The following is a 26401-nucleotide window of genomic DNA, read 5'->3' on the forward strand; positions in this document are numbered from 1 at the left end:
GGTTCCCACAGAGCAGGCACATTCAGAGCTCAGTAAAAGAATACTACAAGAGCTAGGCATGGCAGCACATACCTTTAATCCTAGCACTTGGAAGACAGAGGTAGTTGCATCTGTGTAAATTCAATACCAGTCAAGGCTACACAGCAATACCTTGTATCAAAAAAACAAAACAAGCCGGGCAGTGGTGGTGCATGCTCTTAATACTAGCACTCAGGAAGCAAAGGGAGGCAGATCTCTGTGAGTTCGAGGCCAGCCTGGGCTACAGAGGCTGATCCAGGACAGGCGCAAAGCTACACAGAGAAACACTGTCTCAACAACCCCCCCCCCCAAAAAAAAAACCCTCATCAAACTACAAAATTATAAAACTTGCCCATGGGAGTAGATATCTATTCTTCTAATATAAATATTTCGTGTATTAATATTAATAGGATAACAGAATTATGACATGGACTATTTATTTAATAAGTACTCAACTGCAAGAAGCCCATGTTGTTTGGTAGGTATTATCGTAATCTTCACAAGAAAATTAGAGACTACTATTCTTGTGATAGGTAACAATAAACAGGATAAATATATAAATATAATGTAGCTAATTAGTTGAGACATCAAAATTAAGGAAGGTTGCTAACAAGGTCTTTCGAATTCTAAAAGCCATGTCCTTAGAAAATGAAATGAAACTCGAGCCTGTGGTTTCTGTGGGGCTGGAGAGGAAAATATTTTGGTGCCCTCTAGAGGTGAACAGGGATGTGCACCTGTCAACCCCTGGAGATCGAGATCGGAAGGCCATTTAGCAGGAGCTATCACTCTTGCTTCTTTTCCATTCCATGCTTAGATGATCCAGATACCGTAGTGCAGAGCTCTAGATCAGAGATTCTCTAATGTTAGCAAGCATCAAAATCAGTTTTAGGGCTTGTTAGTGCGCAGGCTTCTGCTCTGCCGCCTCCAAGTTTTTGATTCCGAGGCTCTGTACTGACTTTTTCAATTCGCAAATACAACTACCCCTGGAGATTATAAAGCTGCTCATTAGAGGACCATGTTCTGAGAACCACCTATGTTTAGAACCATCTCCAAGCAGAAGGCTCTGTGGTAAACAGGGTAGTTTTCAAGATGGCTGGAATGCTTTAAACCAGAGCTTTCTACCACATTCTCAGAGGACCATAGAGTTTACACAGAGAGAGAGGAACACCTCATTTTGGATGGTTTTCTTTCTCAAAGCATTAGACATTCCTTGTACCTTAGAGTTTCAGGGGATGCACATATTCAGGTGAAAGAGAAGCAGTTGATGCTGGACATGGAGAATTCAAGTCCTAGCCACCACTCAACATTCAATGCACTCTGCCCTCACTGAAAAACCATCATCTTAGAGCATGAGAGGAAAACAGGAAGTGGGCATAGCCATACTCCATCAAGTAGCTTGGCAGTGAGTGAGCATGAGACAAACTTTAGTCCAGTCATAGTTTATATGGTATTTGCATTTCATATTCACATTTCCAATAAAAATACTGGAAGAAAATTAGAAAATTATGCACATTTTACAGAAATAGAAAATAGTAGCACGAAACCAGTTAAAAAAAATCAAAGAATGGTTCTATGGAGTTTTACAAAGTTGGTCAACGCAATTAATACTGCTTACCTTTGTTAAAAGATAGCAGAAGTCTAACTAGCATTTACCTCCTTTTTCTAACAATTTTCTTTCCCTTACTCCCCTTTCCCATATGCCCTGATGTCACAAACCTTTGATTGTACACTGCATTTTTTGACTGTATTTTTTTTTAAGTATCTAAATTATCCCTACAATCTTCCACCAATGGGATTTCCTCTTAAAAATAATAGGAACAGGCATGCTGACTGTAGTGGATTCCACTTACTTAATCCAGGTCAGGATTTATGGAGACCTCGTGTGGTGACAAGAGGCACCACAGAGGGCTTTCTTGAGGCTGGCTTCAACAATCAAAGAGAAACTCAGAACTCATTGGGGAGGAACAAAACCTAGGAAGAACTGAGCCTTGAAAGTTAATGTTAGGGATGCATGTAAGGCCTTTTGCAAACATCCTGAAGGAGGACTGTAAAAAGAATGTAGTAATGTTTTTAAAAATGAGAAACTTTGTCCCTCATGTTTTTTTCTTAACTGAAAGTAGTTGATACACAAAACACTCACTAGTCCCAAACATCTTTGGGACTAATTGTAATTACTTACAACCCATTTTCTTGATGAAATGCATTGGCAACATCTTCTCATATAAATTTTCATTTAATTAAAATGTTTCCATAGGCACATTTCTGTGTGAATGTTATTCAACCTACTCTAGGTTTTATGCAGATTGAAAAGCAAGCCTGGTGCCAGGGGGAGGGGGAGAGAATCAAACCTGAATTCATGTTGCTGCATCTAATTCCAGTGATAATATTTTGAATGCAGATAATATTCTTGTAATTAAAATGCACATAGAACAATGAATCAAGTATGGTGGATAAATTCGCACAAAATTTATCTTGCTACCAATGCAGTGTCAAAGTTGTGACAGTCAATAAATTAGTGTACCTGGAAGCATGCCTCAACCTCATAATTTATTATTATAAAGGAAATTCACTGGGGGTTGGAATCCTTCTTCAGTGACAATTTCTTTTGCAACTGACATGTGTTCTATGTCTCAAGTCATAAGGAAATGTGACTATGGCGTTTCTTTTCTCCTCAAGGAAGTTATGTAACAGACCTTTAAGCTAAAATCTAGAAGGACAAATGAATTCATGGATGTCAAATGTTCTGAAGCCTTTAAAAGAATGGTACCACACAAATAAATGACATTCAAATGATGAGGGGACACCTTGTTTTTGAAAATATCCTCCGAAGAGTTTTTGGATCTCAGTGCAGGCAAAATGACCTGAAAAAGATATCCTGAAAATTTTAAACAGGCCAAAGTAAAGATGTTGGAGAGATTTCAGGTTTCATATTCTTGAATTAAAATACTTATCAGGGAACCTACTAAGTGACAGGTAAGTTGTTAAATACCAAAAAATGCTCAAGTGAACTGGACAGACTTTGTATTCAGGAGGTAGCAGACATAATACAAATGATAATTTACTACACAAACGGCTTTATGGTAGGGGCTTGCACCAATTTCCCCCCACAAAGACTTCCAAAGTGGACTGTGACTAGAGAGAAGGAAGATGAGGAATTTAAAAATTAAGTGAAGAGGCTAACTCATTTAGATGTTATCTCAAACCTATAGAGGCATTGGTTTCCTCTGAGAGAGCGGGAGATGGTGGCTCTTGCCACACATCACACTGAAGAGACAAGAAGAAATCAGGAAATTTCACTTTCCAAACAGTGTGTGAGCGCGCGCGGGGTGGGGGGCATGGGGGGGCAGGGTGGGGGGTGGGGGCTGGGGGGGTGGTAATCCAGAGACGCATTGAAATAAGAGGAACCTTTCAGCATAATGGGTGTTGCTAGGATTTATTTCACCTTTCCTTTACCACTGGGACACGTTCAAACCCTTGGAGCTATAGGGTTGCATATACAAACTACCCACTTGGTGTGGTGTTTTCCAGTAAGTGACTGTAAAGAAAGGGTTAACGGAAGAGGGTGGCTAGGAAGGCTAGCAGGAAAGTTGGAAAACATTATTTACAACTTGCTAAAACTGAACTTTTAAGCTTCCCAAAATACACGAGAGAGGAGAGAGAGGAGAGAGAGAGAGAGAGAGAGAGAGAGAGAGGAGAGAGAGAGAGAGAGAGAGAGAGAGAGAGAGAGAGAGAGAGAGAAAGAGAGAGAGAGAGATGAGAGAAGGAAGGAGGAAGAGGAAGAGAGAGGGAGGAGGAAGACAGAGGGGGGAGGAAGACAGAGGGAGGGAAGGAGGGAGGGAAGGAAAGAGAGAGAATGTATGTGCACCCGCGCAGGCAGATCTATTTCAGTAGGATTTTTTTTGTTGTTGTTTTAATTTAAAATCATAATCTCGCTGTCTCTCTCTTGCAGCGTAGCAAGCCCAGAGCGATCCCCTTTAGGATCGCGCCTCAAAAGGCTGCAGCCTAGGCGCTGCCGGCTCCATGTATTTACGAGCTGCGTTCAAAGCCGCCCCTCTCGGCATTCTCTTCCTGGGAACCTCGGTCTCGGGGGGGGGGGGGGGGGGGGGGGAGGCTCCGGTCACCTCGGGGGGCCAAGGAGTTGCGGGGCGGGGACCCCGGAGCCTCCTTCTAGTGGCAAACTTTGCCCCAGCCAGGGAGTCTGGGCTCGATCAGGGGACGCCCGGGAACGCGCGCCGCCACCGCCACCTCCTCCCGGCGCTAGCAGCCTGGGCCTCACCTCTCTTTCCCCGGCGGGCGAGGTGCGGGCTTTCCGCGCGCGTCCAGGGGGCGGGGCGGGGCTCGCGGGGGCGGAGCCAAGGGTGGGTGCTTCCCGCTGCTATATAAAGGCCGGCCGCCGCGTTAACTTCGGACTTGGGTTTATTTATTTGCGGAGCGCCTGGACGGCGGAGGTTGGAGGAGGCGGCGGCTGTGGCTGCCGCAGACGGTGGTTAAAAAAAGGAGGAGGAGGCGGCGGCGGCGGCGAGGGATGGGAGCGCCCAGGCTTCGGGGCGCAGGCCAGAGCTGCCGAGCTTTCCTGGGGCTGCGGGAGTACTGAGGAGGAAGGGGAACGTCCCGGGGGCCCACAGGCGACTCCAGAGGCCCGGGCTGGGGTCTTTTTGTTCGGCTGCGCTCAGCGCCCAGCAGCCAAAGCGGACAACTCCAGTTACAACAACAACCCACCTTCCAGCAGCCCGGCGAGACTTAGGCAGCGGCGTCCGTCCTATTGTTTAGACACTTGCCTGGGGCTCCGGAGCGCCAGTCCCTGCTCTCTGTCTCCGCCTTCTCTCTCTCCCCCCTACCTTCCTCCCGGGAGCCGCAGGCGCCGAAAGCTTCCCAGAGAAGGGAAGGGGCTAGAAGCTAAGCGCTGCCTGGACTGCGGTCGCCGAGTCAGGTGCAGCGTCCGGGGCCAAAGCAGCATCTCAGCGTCCGCGGTTGGACTCCTCCCGTGACAGTAGGAGACCGGATCCAACGCCTGGGGAAACTTCCTGCACTTTGAGGTTGAGGACCCACTTGCAGGGGCTGCCTGGCGGGTGGCTGAGAGGCTGCGCAACCTCAGGACATCGCTGCTGTTTCTTCTACCTGTGCCGTCAGGTGTGTGCGGTGGAGCTGCGGCGTATCCCGGAGACCAGAGGGGCTGACAAGAGCGCGGACACCCGGCTGCCAGTCGGCTGTCGCCTGTGATCTACCTGGGTAGCAGATCCCATTCTCCCGCCTATCACCTAGTATACCCACCAGGGCATACTAGCAGAACTGGGAGCGCGGACACCTAGCCTTTGCTTTGCTTCTCCTGGCTTGCCTGTCTGCGAGTCTTGCCCCAGCCAGTTCCCACTCAATCTTCCTAGAAGCTCTCGCTCTCCTACTAAACTTGGCCTCCTGGATTTTTTTTTTTCTTTTTTTCTGCAGAGGTGCGGACTAGTGGATATTTCTGCAGGGCTGCAGCGGTCCCATTGCCCTTTTGTCTCTCTGTGTGACCTCAGGGGCAGGCCCTGGTGCAGAGCGTCGCCAAGGACGCCAGGAGGGAGGCGGGATTGCCTAGATATCCTCCAGTGAAGTGCATGTGTGTGTGCAAGACATCCTTGGCTGTCGGGAGGCGGCGAAGACGGGTTGGGGCTGCTGCTGTGCCGCAGGAGTGAAGAGGCCCTGTGTGCTGAGCCCTGCGCCCCGCAGCGCCGCCCGGCGCCCCCAGAGCTGCGTGAACACCCGGTGCGCCCCCGCGCGCGCGCCATGCCCAGTATCTCCGAGGGCTCTGCTTTGGACTTGCCAAGCCCTTTCGCCTTCTAGCTTCCGGGAGCCCAATTTGATCAGGGCCACCATTACTATTGAAGTCCCCTCCTCAGCCTTGTACTCTTCCAACTGGAATCGGATTTGCTAGAGGGTCCGTGGGGTCAGAAGCCCTTACTTGTCCTCAAGCAATCAGCCCCTGCATCTTTGCGGTCATTTCGAGTAGGAGCTTTTTTTCTTTTCTTTTCTTTTTTTTTTTTAACCGCCAAGTTGAAGACACACTTTGTCCTCACAGCTGCTTGGGGTCTCCTTGCAGTCTGATCTGGGCCTACTGATACTCAGGATCTGAAGTTGCCCACGGATCTTCTGCTCTGCTAGAAAAGCGTGGATAGAAGGGGAAAGGCGTGTGCTTCTGCCAGCTCTACTACTGCCTTATATTACTGTTCCATATTACTGTGTGTGCCCAGCGTCAGGCACCGGGCCTTGGACATTGCCCAGTTCTCACACAACAGAGAGCTAAAGAGAAGTCCCTCAAAGCTAAGAGCCTGCTGGGGAAGATGAGCAGCATTGGCTGGCAAACACTGTCCCTGTCGCTGGGGTTAGTGTTGTCGATTTTGAACAAGGTAGCGCCGCAGGCGTGCCCGGCCCAGTGCTCCTGTTCAGGCAGCACGGTGGACTGTCATGGGCTGGCACTGCGCAGCGTGCCCAGGAATATCCCCCGCAACACCGAGAGACTGTGAGTACGGGCGCTTCGCCCTCCCCGATTCTCCTTCACTCCCCATCGAGGTAGCATATCCCCAAGCGTCCAGCCTGGAAAGTCCACGTGCGGCGGTAGAAACCGGTTCCTGGGGCAGCTCTCAGTGGCTCTCCAGCAAGCACATCCCGGGGGTGGGCCCTCTGAAAAGGTGAAAGATTGGCGGGCATTTAACTGGGAGGAGCCTTTGCCAAGGAAGGGCGGATCGCTGGCAGCTACGTGTCCTCCCCCCCTCCCGTCCCCTCCACTTACAACTGCCTGTGGACTGTGGGCCAGTTCTTTCTGGCTGGAGAGAGAGGCGCCTGGGACTAGAATTCAAGGATGCCCGGGGCAAGGGAGGTGTGACTGTGTTTCCCAGACTCTGCAAAAGGAGTCACCTTGCAGTGTTGCAAACATGGGTTATCTGAGGACCTTGTTGCTTCTGACTGGGGCAAAGGGAGGTGGCAGGCTGCTCAAAAGAGAGAAGCTTTCTCGCCCAGGCTTTGTGTACCTTTCTAATTACCGAGGCAGGGAGGGGGGGGGCGTGGAGTCTTGGGGTGTCCTGGGAATCTTTTCATAGTCTGTGAAGGATGAATGTCCCAGGACAACAAGAGTAGACTCAGTAGCAACACGCATCATCTCCCTGCCACTACTTTCTAAAGCCCCTCTCTCTCCTTTACAGGGAGGAGGCGGCAACAGTAGCGTCCTTAAGGGAATCCACTTAGGAGACTTGAGGGAGGACTGCGTCCCAGGGCTTAAGTAAAGTTAGCATTGCTCCTCTGTCTGGAACCCACTGGGCCGGGTCCAACTGCTTTGGTGACCCTGTGGCCCTGGGCTGCTCCCTGCAGCCCTCCCCGCTGCGGCTGTGTGCCCTCGGGCACCTTGCTGGCAGTCTGTGAGCTCCTTCACGTGGTGGCAGCTGCTCTGCCTACCCCTCTTCGCGCTCTGCCGCCCGCAGACATCCCCGCCTCCCTGTCTGCGCCAGTCTTTAATGAAGAAATAAACGCAGATCCGGGGATGACTGCCCACACGCTCCTGGTGGGACACTTCCCGAGTTAGGGAAGCGAAGCGCCGAAGCCACTCTCTTTGTGAAGCGGAGCCCTCTGCCACGAGCACGGGATGCGCCAGGCTCTCCCGGTTGCGCATGGGTCAGGCAGGCGCGGGTGGCCTGGGCTGGTGTGTCCTGGTGATTGCGCAGAGACTCGGATTCTTTGCTAAGGCTGCATTAAGCTGCCCTAAGGGGAGACCCTAGGACAGGACTTCTGTACTCAAAGTCATCAGGGCCAACAGTTGCCCTCCTCTTGATCCCCCCCCTCCCCAGTTTGAGGGCCTAAGTCTAGGACTTTCTTCTTTCTGAAAGGTTTGACAAACCCTAGCTCTAATTTCTCTAATCCCTTGGTGCTCAGCTAGTCGGGCCTTTCCTGACGCGGGTGTCTCATCAGGATGTGATCCAGCACATTTGTGTGCTGTTGGGGTCGGGATCGCCGGAGGAGATAACAAATAGCCCTCGAAGGACTCCCACAACTTTAGAGACAATTCCAAGCGGTTGGTTGGGGAGAAGGGGGAGAGGACTAGGGAAGATGAGAAAGGCTAATTTAGCTCTCTTGTCATTCCACGCCCTTCAGAACAGTGTAAACACTAACTTGTCAAAGCACTGGGTTTCCAGAAATGGCAGTGGAGTACCTAGTGGTTGAGAAAAAATCCTTAGGAGAGATTTGTGGAGTTTTCAGGAAACCGCATACTCAGTGCTTGTTTATAAAATTCTATCGTTAGCCAAGTAAACACTTTAAATACAGATTCCAGCAGGAAGTTTGCAAGTCCAAAGTAAGAGAAGTTCCAGAAAGGGACACAGTGAAACCTCCCAAAGGCTAGTTTTATTGTGAATGAATGAGACTATGCAAATTTAGTTGTTGACCAGAAAAGAAGGTTGTGATTGAAGAAAAAGTAGTGCTGAAATGGATCAAACATGCCTCAAGGCCAAATCCTACTTCCGTTATTGTTCCCACTTGTGGTTTAAACTACAGTCACAGTGGGGGCACTGGGGACGCAATGAAGAGTTCAGCTTCCCCAGGGACAGAGAATTGTGGGGAAGTGAAGGTCTTTGAGGTGCCGCACTCTTCCTGACACACACTTTTCTTTGCCTCAGGAATTTTGGCGACAATGCTACCTCAAAGTGTTCTAATTTTAAAAATCTCTCTCAGAATAGTATGAGACATTTTTTTTTCTTTCATTAATTTTCCTGAAAGAAAATTCTTGGGGGCTGTGCTAAAAATAAAAGTCAAACTGCAGACTACCTCAGTAAATAAATACCCACATTCTTTGGGAAACCCAAATAGAAGGCCCTCACACACACAGGCCAGGAACACACAACAAAAGCTACGCTAGTGATGACATCATCACTTCATTTTCTTGTCATATGTCAGCAAGAATTCTGTAAACATGAGACATTTATAAACTATTATTTCAAAGGCTTCTTCCCTTTGCTCTCCAGCTTACTTTTTAAGCCACACTAATTGAATTAAGGTTTTTTTTTTTCCCATAAATCTCTAACATGCTTTAAGTTTTACTTTGTTTGACCAAATATGATACAAATCAAAAGGAACTTTAATTTTTTTTTTTTTTTTGGTTGTCTCTTAGGGATCTGAACGGAAATAACATCACAAGGATCACGAAGACAGATTTTGCTGGTCTCAGGCACCTCAGAGTTCTGTAAGTGTCTTCTCCCTCCAAGTCCTGAGAGTTTTGTTTTTAAGATGGCTTACTTAGTTGTAATCACTAAATGTTCGGAGATTTTAAAACTTTCCTGAAGACAGGAGCATTAAAAAAATAAAATAAAACAACAACTTAAGGTCATCTTGTATTTCTTTTTGTTTTCCATTGTATAACTTTTAGTGAAACTTGTGCCTTTGAGAGTGGATGTGTGATGGGGGTAACAGAGTAGAAAGGACCTATACTCTAAGGGCATTACACACAGAAATGTAGATTCACTGTTTTCGCAATACAAGCAAATGATGGAAGAAATCTGATACTTTGAGGACTTAGATTTGACTTGGGGGGTTTCAGTAGATTGCTTTCTCTTCTTACTGAAGTAAAAGTATCCAGATTTCTCTTCTGCTAAGAAAAAGTAGAGAAAAACTTTAACACTAAAATCATGCAACCATCTTTTCAGCAGATTTTGTGGGGTGTTTAAGTATCAAGTATATTGCTCTCATTTTGGGTTGTATTTTTTACTTTGCAGTTTTGTAACTGATATTGTCTTGATATGATTAATGCACTAATTAGTGGTTTAAATTAGCTGTGAGTTAACCCTTAGTTGAGTCCATATTATGTAAATTTGCATTACCCCACAGGTTTGTAAATATTTACACCCAGTGGCCATATATTTTTGACTACTATGCATACCACACTACTTTTTAAGGGCTTATTTTGGTCCTTATGACATGTGCCAATTGGTGATGTGCATCCACAAGTCAGAATTCAACCATGCATGTGCTGAGCTACTAAATTCCTTAGTTAGGGACACTGGTGAAATCACTAGAAAAAAAAAGCCCTCAAAGGATAGTTTCCATTATCGACTTACGTTGGCGTTTAAGGTGTAGATTTTACTTTTCATTAGTAACTTGTGTGAGAAACTTCTTTAGTAATTCTTAAAAATAACCTCCTGTGGTATGGAAGCTGCTTTCCCTCTCTGGGTTCTCTCACATTTGCTAGTGACTCAATACAGAGCAAAATATAATGGAAAAGTGAGAGAGAGTCTGTCGGGTTTTGGCTGCTGTGTCGCAGCCTCCTCAGAGGGCAACATTAAGAAGCCTGTTCTATTTTGCGTTGCAGTCAGCTCATGGAGAACAAGATCAGCACCATCGAGAGGGGAGCATTCCAGGACCTTAAGGAGCTGGAGAGATTGTAAGTCTTTTCAGTTCCAAACCTATGACAGCATGTCTGTATGTTTAAAACCACTTGAGTTTCAAGGATTATGTCTTCAGTTTCATGGCTTAGCTTTTAACATTTAAGAAGAAAGGGCACAAATAAGTGTTTTCCAACGTCAAAGCGAAAATCCCTGGGTAAAGAACATGAACTTGTATTAAAGCATAAAAGTTCACGGCTTTCCTCAGATACGTATTTCCTTCATAATCATTGTTTTGGCACTAAAATAGGTACATGTGTTCATATCTGTTATCTGTGGTTTATGCAGAAAGAATGGTTGGAAATTTTATTTGCATTCATGGTACTTTATGGAAAGAGGCTTGGCTAAGAATCTTGTAAACATCTATGTTGTTACGTGAGCACTGTTGTTGATGCTTTAGGACATTTAAAAAGGGTTTTTATGGATGGTTTACATTTTTTGATATTTAATACTTACAGTGAACATTGATAATAACTGCTACTCCTAATTCTATTTAATTGTTTTCTAGTAGCTTCTAAAATGATACGGCTGGGAAAAAGGAGCTGCAGATTATTAAGATAGGGATGGGTGATCATTCATCACTGGCATTTTTTTCCATGAAGTTTAAGTGTAGATTTTGCACTTTAAAAATATTTAGATGCAAAAATTTTATAGATGTAAGTGTTACTTAATTGTTACTGTGTTTACAGAATACATATTATTCACATTATATGTATGTATAATAGACAAAATTTATATCTGAAGTCAGAGAAATTATAGACTCTGTAATATAAAATATGATTTACAGATTTCATGTGTCTTGATTATTCAAGTTCAGTATGTTTTCATTTTTAGGGCAGGCAAAAACTGTATTAAAAGCACTAATAATTATTTTAATAAGTTTCCATGCCTGCCTTAATAGTCACTTTGGCAAAAATAAAATTTATACTTCTATCTAAATATCTTAATTCTTGGCATAGCGTGTATTTAGATTCACTGGGCCGAAGAGAAAAGGTTAATTCTGTCATTGTTTAGAAGTGGAAAATTGGCCTGTAATTTTGTGATACATGAATGACTATTCAGCCTATGTTTTTATTGCCTCAAGCAAAGCATCGTCATGTCTACATTATTTTACTATAAAACCTGTCCATTACACTGTAACTGTGGAATAATATATAAATTGATTTAGGTACACTGGGATATTTTCTGAGGAAGTGAAATCAAGATAAATATTTAATGGAATCCACACCCAAGTTCTTACGTTCGTAACCTATGTTGAATATATAAAAATACTCTGAAAGCATTTATTCTTCAGCTGCTTCCTAGATGTTTGTCCATAGCTGATATACCTAGTGAGTAACTCTCCAAGATATTTTAAACCACATATGTTTTAAATGTATTGCTAAAATTTAGATGAATAGATATATAAATGTTCATTGGAACACTAGCAGTTTAGTCAAGAGTGTCTTCTAGTCATATTATGATTCTAAAATTCATTTAAATCACAGGATTCTCTGGTGTTTTCTGCAACTCATGTTAACTTGTATTATAATTTTAAATCTTTAGGAACATACCAGCAATGCACACTTTTTCTTAGTTTTTAAAGCCACCTCAGAATTTCATGTGAACTCTCATCTGAAATAAATTAGTTCTTACTAAAAAATCCTACAGATGCCATATAATCTGAAATTTGATTAGAGTTGTAAGTGGATACTATTTTTTGACTTTTACTTCCCCTGAGAACGTCACTTCATCTCAGAACAATTTTCTGTTCTACAAAGACTAAGTCAGATGTTGCAGGGTGGGAGGAGGGCTTGTAATTTTGAATGAAAACTAATATATATGCAAGACTTCTTTAAATCACCCCAGCTGTTGGCTGAGAGCAAATATTTCATATTTGTGAGGAAAAGCTGAGAAAATTCCATTTGTTTACAACTGCCAAGTCCATCAGATGGAAGCGCTTTGTTATCTGACAGCCAATTCATCTCCTTGGAACTCTGGAATTCTAAGCCATTTCTTAGGAACATTGTGGATACACTTTTCAAATATTTATTTTTAAATATATTAAATGCCAAGGAGGTTTTGCTAAGGAAGGCATTCAGAATTATTGGGAAAAAGGCTATTTTAAATTTCCTTCAGTTTATTTTTTAAGAAATAAAAATACAAAAACCCCACCTTAGTTTGTGAGTTTCCTATTCCAATTATTATGGCTTATAGCATTTATTCTTATTTTATATAGAGTCATTATTATTGTCACACAAATTGTTTTCTCACAAAATTTCAAGGGACAATGTAAGAAACAGAAAATAATCAATGGATTAATGTTAAACACTGGATTGTATAATCTACATGTTTGTTAATAAATTGGATTCAGAATTGCAAAATGAACTCCAAATTGTGAAAAGATGCATTAGAAATAGTTTATGTTGTAACAGCCATTCATGAAGTAAAGCATGACCTCAGTGTTTTTTCTTTGTATGTAAAACAAAACAGAATAAAAAACATCATCTTTATTCACTTACAAGTTACGGTTCTGAGTTGTTTTCATTTTAAAATGATAACAATAGTAGCATTTGCCAGTGTGAAGGTATTTTGTGAAAACTTCAGAGATAGGCATTTTGCATAATGTTGATGAAGTTTTAACTGGATGAGGAGAAGACAGATCAGAAAATAGTAAATTCCTTCTACACCTTTTTACGCATTTGGTTTTAAATTTGTAAAAAAACAATAAGGTCATTTTAACTTAAATTTCATGCTATGAGATTAGAAAGGCATACTTGCAAATCAAAGCACTATCAGTGCAAAATAAAGATATTCTTCACTTAATTAAATAGATGTGGTTAAAAAAAGGTGTCAGTCAAAATGTTAAGATGCCCTTCCTTCCCCCTTGCTCCCTCCTCCTTCCCTCCTCCTGTCCTTCTTCCTTTACTTTCTTACCTTCTTCTCAAAACTTTTCTCTTCCCCCTGTTTCTTCCTTCCTTTCACGTCACTTCCTTTTGCTATGGGGAAAGCAGCATCTGATGATGAAGATGTCATCAGCATGTGGTTATGGATCACTGTAAATGGGATAGGTTTTAATGGAACTTGCCCCCCATGAGCACATGTTGGGACAGTTGCTGCCATACTTCCAGGCCTGACTTGTGCCATGCCAGGGTGAGTGTCTGGAATGCTTTGTTTTGTCAGTAGTATTATTTATCTGGGGTGGGGGTCATGGAGAATACTCGTCATGCACACTGCAATACAACAGCTTCCTATTGTTTGATAAGAAAGTTATAGAGGAATATAATGAAGTCATTTTACCAGCTGATCCAATCAAAATCAATTAAGCAAAAACCAAAGTACATACAAGTAAGTTACAGCAGGAAGTTAGGATACTTGAAGTATGCATTTTATTATACTTCACAGAAGACTAATTTTAAAAGCTGTTAATTCAAGGTATATAATGTCTTAGTTTTCTTTTTCTTTCTTTCTTTCTTTCTTTCTTTCTTTCTTTCTTTCTTTTTTCTTTCTTTCTGTCTGTCTCTTTCTCTCTTCCTCCCTCCATCCCTCCCTCCCTCCGTCCCTCTCTCCCTCCCTCTCTCCCTCTTTTTCTTTCCTTTTCCAACACAGACATTCTACAGGCTACTGAAACCTGTGCTGCTCACTGGCTATATTCACAGCTATGGTCATGCTGTACCCATTGAGTTCTGCTCTTTGGCTTTTTATGGCTGTTTGTGGGGACTTCAGCATTCTACTGTTAAAATCAACTCCTCTCATTTTGAAAATTTTCTTAAAACATGAGTGGAATTTTGATACACTGAAACTGCCAAAATGAAATACGTATTTGTCTAGCTTATGTTCATGGGGCAGCAGCCGCCAGGAACAGGAAATTGTGGCTTTGTATGGACATCCTAAGTACCAAATACTCATCATACAGTAAATACAGAAGTAGAAAGGCACTGTGGATGGGTAGACAGTTTCAGAGAGTGGGCTATGTGATGCTGTTTTAGACTCTGCTGATGGGGGTAGGACAGAGAGACAGAAAAACAGAGGGGCATGGGTCTGAATGAATTATCTAGCCGTTCAGGGATTTTGGCACCTTTTTAATATATTCTGATGGATCAACAGTGAAAAATTCTCATCAGTTGTGTTGTTGATTGTTTCTCTAGCCACATATAAACTCAACTCCACTCTAAACTCAGAAACATTGGACAAGAGAGACTTCCACAGACCCTGGATTTCAATTCTCCTGTGTGATCTTTATAACACAACTTCCTCTTTAAAATCTCCTGTTTCCTTTTCTTCAAAATAGGGATAGCTATTAAGACCCATCTCTTCCATCAGTACTGCAACTGTCTGTTTTTCAGACCAATACTTCATTCAAATACTCCCGCTTTTATTCTCTTCATATTTAAAGTAACATTTTTAGTTCCAGTGGTTTTGCCACTCGATAGTTTGCTTAAAAAATATAATTCTATAATAATGTGATGTAGCCATGGAGGAATCCTGGGAAATAAATCTGATAACTTAAATATTTTGAAGTTTCCACCAAATTCATAATCATAAATCTCATCACTTTTTAACATAGAAATTTAGATCCGTTTAGGATAAAGGCCCTATTTGAGAAAGCACTGTATTTCATGAACAAATACTTAAAATATATGTTTTTCTGTAATACGGTACTGAATTTTTCTTTTTGACATGAACACACCATTCATAAACAAGTTACAATGTGAGGCTGAAAGGTGTGGCACACACAGCGGTTGTGTTGTGGGTTGTAGCACATGAGTTCAAGTGGAGAAAATCTTGTAGAACAGGTCTGAAGGATAGCACTGTTTATCCTCTGTTTGTCCAGGCCGTAGAGGACCCCTCTTCCCTCTAATCCTGAAAGCTTATATGCAACTAAACACATACATACTTCTTATTGTAAAGAGAATCTCACTACGCTAATCTCCATGGCAAAGAATCCAAGTTCATCTCAAGGGACTCTTCTCCGGTATCTTACACCTTAGTTTAAAATCCCTGTTGTTAACTTCATAGACATTTTTTTTTCTTAAAGAAATACATCAGAGCTGGAGTATGCACATCCCATAAAGTAAAAATGTGCTAAATGACTGATAGTTGTGAAATGCCTCAATTCCGATGCATGTCTAAGCAATATATGGACTATTTTAAATTGTGCTACTGACTGTGGTCTTAGAAAGCTTTCATGAGAGGGTGCTGTTACAAGTTTAGAGGGACAATCACTGCAATGTGTTTTTATGGGCACTGAAGTCAAAGGGTGCTGAGAAGACACTTTGCCACTGTGGACTACTTTATAAATTCCAAGGCAGCAAAGGGTGTTTATTTTTCCCACATCTGTTTTGGGCTCATCCTTTGTGACATTGTTTGCTGGATGCTGTTTCCTTTATGCTTCCCCTGAAATGAGGAGTTTAGTTTGCACTGTTTCAGTGTATTTGTGGAAGCAGTGAATGTCAAATATTTTCCATTTAGTTCTGTCTTTCATTGCTTTTGGATACCTTTCCGCTTGAATTATGCCTTCCAGAGTACGTTTCACAAGCTTGCATAGAAGGGGAGCATTTTTTTTTCTTTATGGACTTTACATGTATTGTCCTATTTTCAAAACAAGTTACATCTGCTGGACAGCAGGGGACATTAGTAATAATGGAACCTTGGGGACAAAAAGGCTGACTTCAAGTTATGGGTGCTGAGTATCATTTTAAAATGCCTTCCACACAGTCTGTTGCCTTTCCTCTTTAGAGTATCCATCCACCCTGGGATTCAGGAAGACTGCTCTAGTGCATAAATTATGACACATTATTTTAGACTGTGATGATAATGGTATTCGTGTGGACTATCTAGCCATTCTTTCTTTGTGGTGCCTTGTCATATCATCTACTAGATCACCAATGCAAAGCACTCATCCGTTGTATTGCTGCTGGTGTTGTCTAGCCATGTATGAACTCTCCTCCATCCTAAATTTGGAAACATTCAGAAGAAAGACTTCAGAAAACCCTGAATTTTAATACCCATGTGCAACCTTGATTACTTTGCATCATCTTTAAAATCATTAGTTTGCTCACCTTTCAAATAGGGATAGTAATACCTAATTACTAAAGAAAGCTGGGATTAGTGAGATGAGGTACACAGTTTCTAGGAACACATGGTAGGTACACTGTGCTTAAAAAAGTGCAGTTATAGATTTTAACACAACTTCTTTTTCAAAAGTTGAATCTAAGGGTATTTTGTATCTTAAAATATGAATATATTATATTTGTTCATCTATATTTGTTACTTTCACTTTAAGTTTTTTTCATGGGATCAGAAGGTATGAAGAAAGTGCATACTTTTCCTCATGTTTTTAAAGAGTATTTTATATTCTTTCTTAACATGTAGAGTAACATTAACTGGAGGATATTAGCAAGAAACAGCATTTTTATTAAAAAGTATTGACTTCTCTAACATGGGGCACAGAGAATGAAATCATCATTGAGATTGCTGCTGAAACCAAACCAAACCAAACCAAACCAAACAACAACAAAACCCCAACCTTCAGCTGTTTCAAACAAGCTAGATGATAAAACTGATGAAAATTTAAACTTTCGTTTTATGTAAGATAAAAGCATTTGCTTTACAAATGTCAAAAAATAATGCTTTAAATGGGCAAGTAGAAATTTCACCTGAAGAGTCAAAAGAGAGAATAATTAGCCTTAGCATTGATTGTATATGTATGAAGAGTAGGAGAGCAATGATACATTTTAAGGTAACATTTACTGAATTTCAGACCAGGTATGTATACTGAAGTATATTTGCATTGATTTGTGGATATGAAACACAATTTTTTCATGGACTTTGTTGAAACTGTTTTAAGCTTTCATTTTGAGTTATATGGAAAGTTATCTTGAGTTAAAATAAAATTGAGCTGATATGAAAGTTGAGAAAAGTAAGATACTCTAGTGTCCATCAAAGGATAAATCACTGGGGCAGATAGAAGATAATAATTTAGGAAAAAGCATCTCACTCGTGATCCAGGTAGTTGTTAATCAGCATTTCAGAGGCCTGCAGTGTTCTGATAGCTCTGAGATCATTTATTCATCTGAAAGTCACACTCAGAAACAGCAGGTGGCATAGATCTAGGAGCTTTAATTATCTCTGGTCTTAGAAAAGCTATCTCAGAGAAACACACCACACACATCTTTCTGAAAACATGAATCATCATCCAGAGAATCCTCAAATGGTCCTCGGATCCTGTGGGCAGACTGTATCCCAGGGTGATGACACAGAACTGGTGTGACTGTATTCTGTCCTTGGGCACAACTAAGGCTTTTTACAGAGTACCTTGTGTGGTCTCCCATCAATAATCCTATGCAACAGCCTTTCACTGTTGTCCTGTCCTGGGACCATCACTTTAAATGCCATCTCATTTACATTAGAGTTCACATCATGACACTCCCTTTTTTAAGTCACCATGATGTTTTCTTTGTGGTATTAGACACAGGACTGCCTTTTCTCCAGTTCTTTTTTTGTGATTGTTTTGTATCTTACTAGTCTTTAAAGCAATTATAGATTTAAAAAAATGCTGTTTAGGGATTTAATTTCTGGCATCTACAAGAATTTTTACATTTAAATATTTCATTGAATTTGAAGGAATCTGGTGTCCTTTTATTGAAAAGGTTTCCTTCCATTAACCTTATTATGTATACATATCCATGTCCATGATGGAGGAAGAAAAGCAAATTTTCAGTTTTTTCCTTTTCCTTTAGTATGTCTGCCATTTTTGTGATGTTACCTTGCCTCATGTTCAAAACAAAATACACCATGATTTTAGACACATTCACTTTCATGAAGAAATAACTAAATTCAGAAAAAAATATAATTAGTGTGTGTGTGCATATGTGTGTGTGTGTGTGTGTGTGTGTGTGTGTGTGTGTGTGTGTGTGTGTGTATGTGCCAGCCTTCACAAGGAGGTCTGTATGCTAAGGTGTGCTTGTGGAAGCCACAGAACAACTGTGTGGAGTAGTTTCTTTCCTTTCACATTTTTCTTTTAAAAAATGATTTATTTATTTTTATTTATATACATTGGTGTTTTGCCTGCATGTACATCTTTCTGAGGGCATTGGAACTCCTAGAACTGGAGTTACAGACAGTTGTGAACTGCCATTGGGTTTTGAGAATTGAATCCGGGTCATTTGGAAGACCAGTACTCATAACCACTAAGCCATATCTTTAGCCCCTCTTTCTGCTTTCATACCTGTTCCAGGAATGAAACTCAGGTTGTCAGGCTTATAATTGTGGGTGGCAAGCACCTCACCCACTGAGCCATCCTGCCAGTCTCCCATAGATAATGTCTTTTTAAATGTTAAGTGTCTTGTTTTCATTTGATTAGCTTAAAGGTGTTTAAGAAATGGACTACATAAAACTGGTTTTCTCAAGGAAACGTTCAGCATTGCATTATTTTGCAACATTGATGAGGAGCAGCAATGGTGATTCTCCTTATGTGGCATCACACCACCTGAAACCATGTCCTAGTTCTGCTTCTGAGCTGTAGATTTGTTACCAGAGCACATGGTGTGTTACTCATTTGTGAGGATGTTGGGACAAGTGAATGAAATAATCCACATAGCCTAATACATATCAGATTTTTTTTTTGTGGTATTAGTTAGGAACCACTAGGAATGTGAAAATAACTATAATAATAAAGACAAAAATATTATGTGTACCAAGGCTTAAATATCCACTTTCTCATAATATACAAAGTTTTGCTAATATATTAAGTACTTTAGAAAAAGCTGTTGATCACTTATGCACTGGACTTTATTTAAATGCACTAAATTCTTTTTGCTCTTTAGATGATGCTGACAATGTGCCATTGGTGAAGAAGGAAGGGCATATCTAGGGTACATGGAAGCATGTTGGATGGGAGGGATTTGGTTAGCTGGATAGCAGCTGATCACTCAGGGAGTATGCCAAAGCAAAGCATTCCTAATATCAAGGCAATATACTGGGTCCTCACTGAACTATATCAAAATGCAAAGAGAGCAGTCAGTTCTCATTCAACACAATAAGAACCTGCTAAATGCCAGGAAAGATTGGGGAGTGCTGAATGAGAACAGGAGATTGCTTTGTCTTTTAATACAGTTCTAACCTAGTAAGTGCCAGAGGAAGAAGAAGGAACACAAAGAATCGGGTCTTCACATTTGAGGAGCTCACAGCCCAGTGGGAAAGAGACTAGCACATGAGTCAATATAATACAGTGCAAATGGGGTCTTATCAAATGCTCTGGGGACACAGCCAAGGGAGGCATGGAGTTTACAGAGGAGAGCTGGAGTTTCATAGAGGGTGTAAGAAAGCACTGGTGGGAAGGGAAAGCTCTCTATGGAAAGCTGCCTCTTGCAGGGTCTTGTTTTGAGGCTTGAAGTAGCTTGTCTGTTAGGGTTGAAGAATCAGCCGAGGTCTGTTAATCCAGTTCTTAGAATACGATTAAGAAACCACCCCATGTCTGTCATTTTAGCAATCAGGATAGGCATTTTGTGCATACATCCCCCAAAGAACTCCTGCTGCCTGGAAAAATTGTCATTGTCACTATGAGAAAATGTCTATGATTCTTTTAGGTGCTTGTGAATGAGCTTTTTTTTTTCTTTTTTTTTTTTTAAAGATTTATCATAACAAAGTCGCAATGAAGCTGTTTTATTTAAAGTGGAAAATGATGGATGGTATGGATGGTGAAAGTACTTTCCCCTCAGAATCACGCCCAAGAAAAAAAAATAGAATAAAATTTTTTGTTTCACTTTAACTTCATTATGTGGTTCATTCATAAAAATTGGTGCTCGGATGGTTGTAAATCCACCCTTTCATCACTAATTTCCCTCTCTGCCCTTCTTGTACCTTGGAACACATTTTCATTGGTATAATTTTTATTAAGTGCTGAGCATGGCTCTGTAGATGAGCAGCTTCCTAGCATGTTTAGATTCCCGAAGCTCTGACCACCCTTACCCCTTCTGCTCACCTGTCCTGTAGCTCTCTTAAATGCAGACCCTGCTTTTAGACTGTCCTTTTCAGACAAAGAAAAATTCATAAAGCCTCTGCTTGCATTCATGGGATTGCAAGTGGAGAGTTTTTGAATGCAGGTCTTCTTGCCTTAGGGTAACTTTGAGAAAGAACTCCCTTATTATCTGCTTTCTTAGAAAATGCAATCACTGGTCTCATTCCTGACTGCTGGAGATCAAGTAATCGTCCTCTTAATTCCACCTGATAAGCCTTTAAATAAGTCAGGACATCTTTAACATCTGTCTTGAAGACTGAAACTTGTTTCTGCCTCTCTCAGGGTGACATTATTGATCTTGGAAGACAAGCAACTTATACATCATTCATATAGATATTTTCCACTAGCTACTCGTCTGCGTATTTAGATTTGGGAGAAGCACAACCATAGGCAGTTATTATTCAATTGATGAAAGTATTTACATACAACCGGTAGGGTTGGGTCTTTAGTATATCAATGATAACATTTGCTTACACACTCTAGTAGGTGTGCACACTCCCTGTGAGCTCAACAGTACTTTGGGTCTTGTTAGAGTTGTAATTAGATTCCTGTCAGAAGCATCTGAAACATCTAAAAAAAAATCTTGCAATTAGATTCTTACTCTAAATATCTAAAACACCTAAAAAGTAAAAGCAGTGCAACATTTGAAATGCTACTTAATCACACAGAAAGTAATTCAGTTCAGTGATAGCTCAAGAGCTGTGGATTGAGGGTTGAGCTTGGTTGTTTTTATTCTAATTTTACCTATGGGGAAAAAATTCTTATAGACACTGTCTCATGCCCGACCCTCAGTCAAATAAAGAGGTAATAAAATTAAAATTTCTATCTGCTGTGCCTTGTCGGAAAATCTTGACCTTATGAAAATGTATGAATTCTTTTAACAGTTTACTGTATTAATAATATACCTATCCTCTATTGAAGTTGTGTCTGGGTCAGGAAGTCCCATCCCATCATGTGTGTCTGATGCTGCAGGGGCTTTAGTTAAGAATTGAGGTCCTAGTAATCATCTAAGCACAAGGGAAACTGTGTTAAATTGTCATGTAACAAAAGACGTGACCATCTTTTGATTTGGATTCTCTTGAATGTCATTACATTATTTCTAGAAATGCAGGAGGAGGCACGACACTACCAAAGCACAGCCTTGTTGCTGCATATTTTCTGTGTAACCTAAGCTCTGTTTTTCTTTGTTTTCTCCAAAGGCGTTTAAACAGAAATAACCTTCAGTTGTTTCCTGAGCTGCTCTTTCTCGGGACTGCGAAGCTCTACCGGCTGTAAGTAGACACAAGTGTTCACTGTTGCTTTGGGTTGACCTTGTGTTTTATTAATAGAATTGTGGGTGTTTTCTTGTGCTTTCCTGGAATCTATGTGTTAACAGATTCCTAGATTGAAAGTTTGCCCTTATGCTTTCTGAAGGAAGTAGAAGATCTTCAGTGGTTCCAGTGGCTTTGTTTATGTAGCATTTTGTGGTTTAATTGTTCATTATTGCAGTTGTATATTTTTCTTGGTTTTGGTTATGTGGTGATAGACAGGTTTGCTTAGTGCTCAATAGAAACCAAAAACTTAAGGAGAACATTGCTACTGGTCTTCTACTTAAAGGAAGTTGACAGTGTTTCCTGTAAAGTTGGGGTTCTTTCTGTTAGCTTTTGTGGTACTCTTTCGGTACTTGAGGAGTAGTGTTAATTAGTTCGTGCATATTACCTACCCTAAGGCATTGAAAGATGTAAATTCTCTCATAAGTGTTTCTTTAGCCAGAATTACAAATTTGGAAATGTGAACTGCTGCAAGGCAAGGTTTTCATATTGGAATATCTCATGGGCTGTTAGGGAAGTTGTTCTTTTAAAAAAGCACATTGTGAGTATTAGGTGGAATCCATTTTTCCTCCTAGGAATGCATGTTCACTGACCTAATGCATAATAGTGAAAACATATTTATGAAGGCTTTGAAAATTAGATTTTTCAGCTGTGTACATGGTTTTGCACAGATGGCAGATATGCTACAAAGTGTTGGAAAAAATAAATAGCAATGATTATCAATGTTTGTGTATGTTGTGAACCCATATATAGAGTAAGTTGCCTGGAGTGGCCCCACCTGGATGTTGGGGAAGTCCCATATGGAAGTGTTTGTAGAAGAAGTGAACACATTGCCGTTTTCCGAATTTGATTTTGTAGCCAAAGCTTTGTAGCCTACAAGTTCAATATTGTTGTTATCAATTCCAGAAGTGTATGTGTCTGGGGGAGGAGGGAGGCCTTCATATCACCCCCACTGAAAACAGGATATCTGTGAGGTCAGTCTTCCTGATACATCATTTCCCAATACAAAGACTTTTCCCAGCTGACCCCCTACATTTCTTTCCTGACATCACTTCCCTTAGGAGAACCCAAACCTCTGGCTTCATTTCTCCTGTTTGTGAGCTCTGCTGTATAATGGGTCCTATTTAAGTGTATTTTTCAAAATCAAAGAAAGTTTTCCTAACAAATGATCTCTAAGGGCTATTTTTTCTAAGAGGTAGGATGTAGCCTGCTATAAAATTATATATACACACATATATATCAATTGAGATATATTTAAATAGTTGCAGTTAGTGGAGTAAGGGCCAGATTTGCTTTTAAATAGTATCACCCTTGTTTTAATTGTCAGGGGGCTGAAGAAATTTGTAAGAAATGATTCTGAAGCTAATGGCCAATGATCTTGCAGGACTGTGTCTTTGCTAGCAGTGTGCGTAAAAAACCAGCATACAGTGCCTTTGAAGTTTTTTTTTTTTTTTTTTTAATGTACTGCAGAAATGAACTTAAATGGAATGACTGGTGTCTGTTATCAGTTGTACTATAAAAAAATGTAAGAAGTAACCGAGTAACCTCAACATTCTCTCTGAAAAACCAGGAGTGTTTTATGTTTTCTCTAGAAGTACTTGAAGTGATTTCCCAAGGAGTTTTTTCAAGCATTAATGCATTTTAGAAGTTCCCAGCAGCAAATTATGCCATTTGACATTTAGACCTCTTTGACAATATCACACAGTGGAACCAAGAGATCTCCCCTTAAGTTTTAAGATTTTATACTTTTCTGAAGCTTCTATATAATGGGACATGTGAAAACTGTGAGAAGTGGACTGAAGAGGAATAAGACCCCACAGACTGTGACAGCGTTTTCTGATTAATTGAAGGCATGTTTAAAAAGGGGAAGGGGCAGCTAGAAAAACATATGGGATATTTATGTGTCTGTTTTGCACAAATACTTTTCTCCTGACAATATGGAAGCTAAAAATGTTAATCGTTCATATTTATAGTTTAATACAAATGCAAATACTGTAGTATTGCTAAACCTAGCCCTTCATGGCATCATAGTTAGTACTGACACAGTATCTCTATGTGATGGCTGACATTTTCTTTAAACAGAACTATAGAGATTTACTTTTGTTTCCTTCCACCCCTCCCTCTCTCCATCCATCTCTCCTCCCCCTTCCTCCTTTCCTTCTTTCCTTTCTTCCTGACTTTCTTTCTCTCTCCTGTTTCTCTCATTCTGTAGCCCAGGCTAACCTAGAACATATTGTGTACATATACTAGCCCTGAATTGTGGCATTTCTCTTGCCTCAGTCTTCTAAATGTTGGAACCATAGTCATAGAAGTGTGATTATTGCCTGTACATTCACATCAGAAATATTTTTTTGTTTTGAGCTGAGGATCCCGTGCCTCACAAGAATTGGATAGATGTGGGCGAATTGTTAATTATGGTATTTCTATTGAGAGGGAAAGATATGAAAGAAACGTGACTACTCATTAAATGATACTACCAGTGAAATGAAACAACCAACATTAAGAGTCTTAAGTTAGCAAAAAGACAAAAGCTTGTAAGTCTGGCTACTACACTAGGGCTGGTATATCTATGGAGGCCAATGATGTAGGTTCATTGCTTTTCCACCTCACATGATGCAGGTGACTAGTTGCTCATCTGAAATGGATACTGCAGTAGATGGAAAAATGTGTTCAAATCTGCATTCATAGGTACTCTTTGAAATGCTTCTTCAGAATGTATCATTGTACAAGAAGGATGAGTGAGAAAGGGACATAGGAATTCTGACAAATAACAGGGGAGGAATATTAGCATAAAGAAAATAATCGACTAGTTGCTGCATATGTATATTAAAAAAAATATCCATTGGCACCTGGCTGAATGACAGAGTAGAGCCGTGCATATGTAAATCACAGGCAGGAAGTACTTTTAGAATTTTTTTCATAAATGATGCTAATTTATATATCCACTACTTATTTTTACTTAGTGTCTACTTTATTTAATATAGTTTCAGTATATATTGCCAGTCAAGTAAGACAACCAGTTTAATATACAGTTTATAAGCTGGCATTTGTTTTTAGCATTGTTTGCTTATATGAAAACTATCTTGATACATTGGACATTATACATATTTCTGTGAATTTTTGTAATGAATGATCATCATCTGACTTTTGGCTGAAAATGAGATGCCAGTCACACATGCCTTTTGCAGACTCTAAAAATGCGATCTAAAAGAAAAAGAGGGTACACGGTATACGAATTATGATTTGACACGGTTGATTGCTGCTAGCGGCCAAGTATGCTTTCCCTTTCTGTCTGCTCCAATTTCTCTTCGGAAGGGCTGAGATTGCACTGCATGCTCAGGTCAAGATGTTTGCTCAGAAATAGTAGTACACTCACAGCTGTGTTGGCTGGGGCAGGAGACTAGTTTCAAGAGCATTACCGTTTATCCCGTCCATTAACAGAACTCTGTAAAATAATCCCAACTCTGTGTAAACGACAGGACAGTGTAATAAAATGACAAGCCCTTGTTGACAGATGGAAGGTGTAAGTAAAGGGGAAGCAAAGGAGGATAGGGTGAAGGCTGCAAGAGGCAGTGCCGTTTTCCTGCCTTCTACAGGGAGATTCTTTCCTCCCCTTTGCTCCTCTGACTCGGAGGTTTTTTGCATTTTTATGATCCACCTAAGAGTGGAAGAAAATTCTTCTCTGGGCAATCTGGAGCTAGTTAACTGAAACAAACTGTGGTGAATTTTGAAGAGCTTGGCCACTATGGGCTGAACCCAGTGAACAGTATATGCTAATCTTCCAGATAAGCCTGGCCTTCAAGGTAGCCTGCAAGTGTGTGATGCACCATTTCCCATCTGAGTTTGCAGCTGCTTATTCAGGCTCATTTTGAGAGGAATTTCATTGATGGGGCCATGAATAAGCATCTGATTGGAAATGTTTGTTTTGTGGTTTTCAGTTTCGTTCTTTGAGTATTACTATATTTACCCAGACATCTAGCCTAAGTTTTCATATCCAAGGTACTTTCCAGAAACACTTCTTTCTCTAGTGTCTTCCCAGCTCCAAAGAAAACAAACAACAATGAAATTTATCTACCTGTGTTTTCATGCACACTTTACTACAGTATTTTTGAATAGAAGTTTTGTTTGTGGTTCCAAAGTGGGAATTATGCCTCGGGAATGTGAGCTCACCAAACTTCCTGAAATTACAAATATTAAAGCCAAACACCTTCTTTATAGCTGATGAATTCTTACTGGAGATGAATAGATTTTTCGTTGCTTAAATTGATTGGTCATGTGGCAACCCTTATCTTAAAAAACCTAAAATTGTCAAGACACTTACTGATAATTATAGTCAAGGGAAACTTTAGAAAGGAAACTTCAGGTTTTGTTGTTTAATTAGGGCAACAAAATAATTTCTCTAGTGTAACAAACACCCAACTTAGCTGTCTTTATTCCCTTTTTTTCCTACTCTATAGCAAAAGTCTTCATTGTTTTAGGTAGTTTCAAGAAAAGAATATGCTCTTCTTGTAAATACATTTTTTAAAATTCAGAACACTGAAACTGTTTATATTTGAGAATTATAACCTAAGTTTTGTTTTGTAATTGTGCTTGTCAATACTCTCAGTGAATATATTATGGAAATGATTTAATATCCCCAGCGTCTAGTATGAGACTTGACCCTTGTAAGGTCTCAA

This window comes from Peromyscus eremicus, chromosome 10 (assembly GCF_949786415.1).
Source record: "Peromyscus eremicus chromosome 10, PerEre_H2_v1, whole genome shotgun sequence".
Classification (NCBI taxonomy): domain Eukaryota; kingdom Metazoa; phylum Chordata; class Mammalia; order Rodentia; family Cricetidae; genus Peromyscus; species Peromyscus eremicus.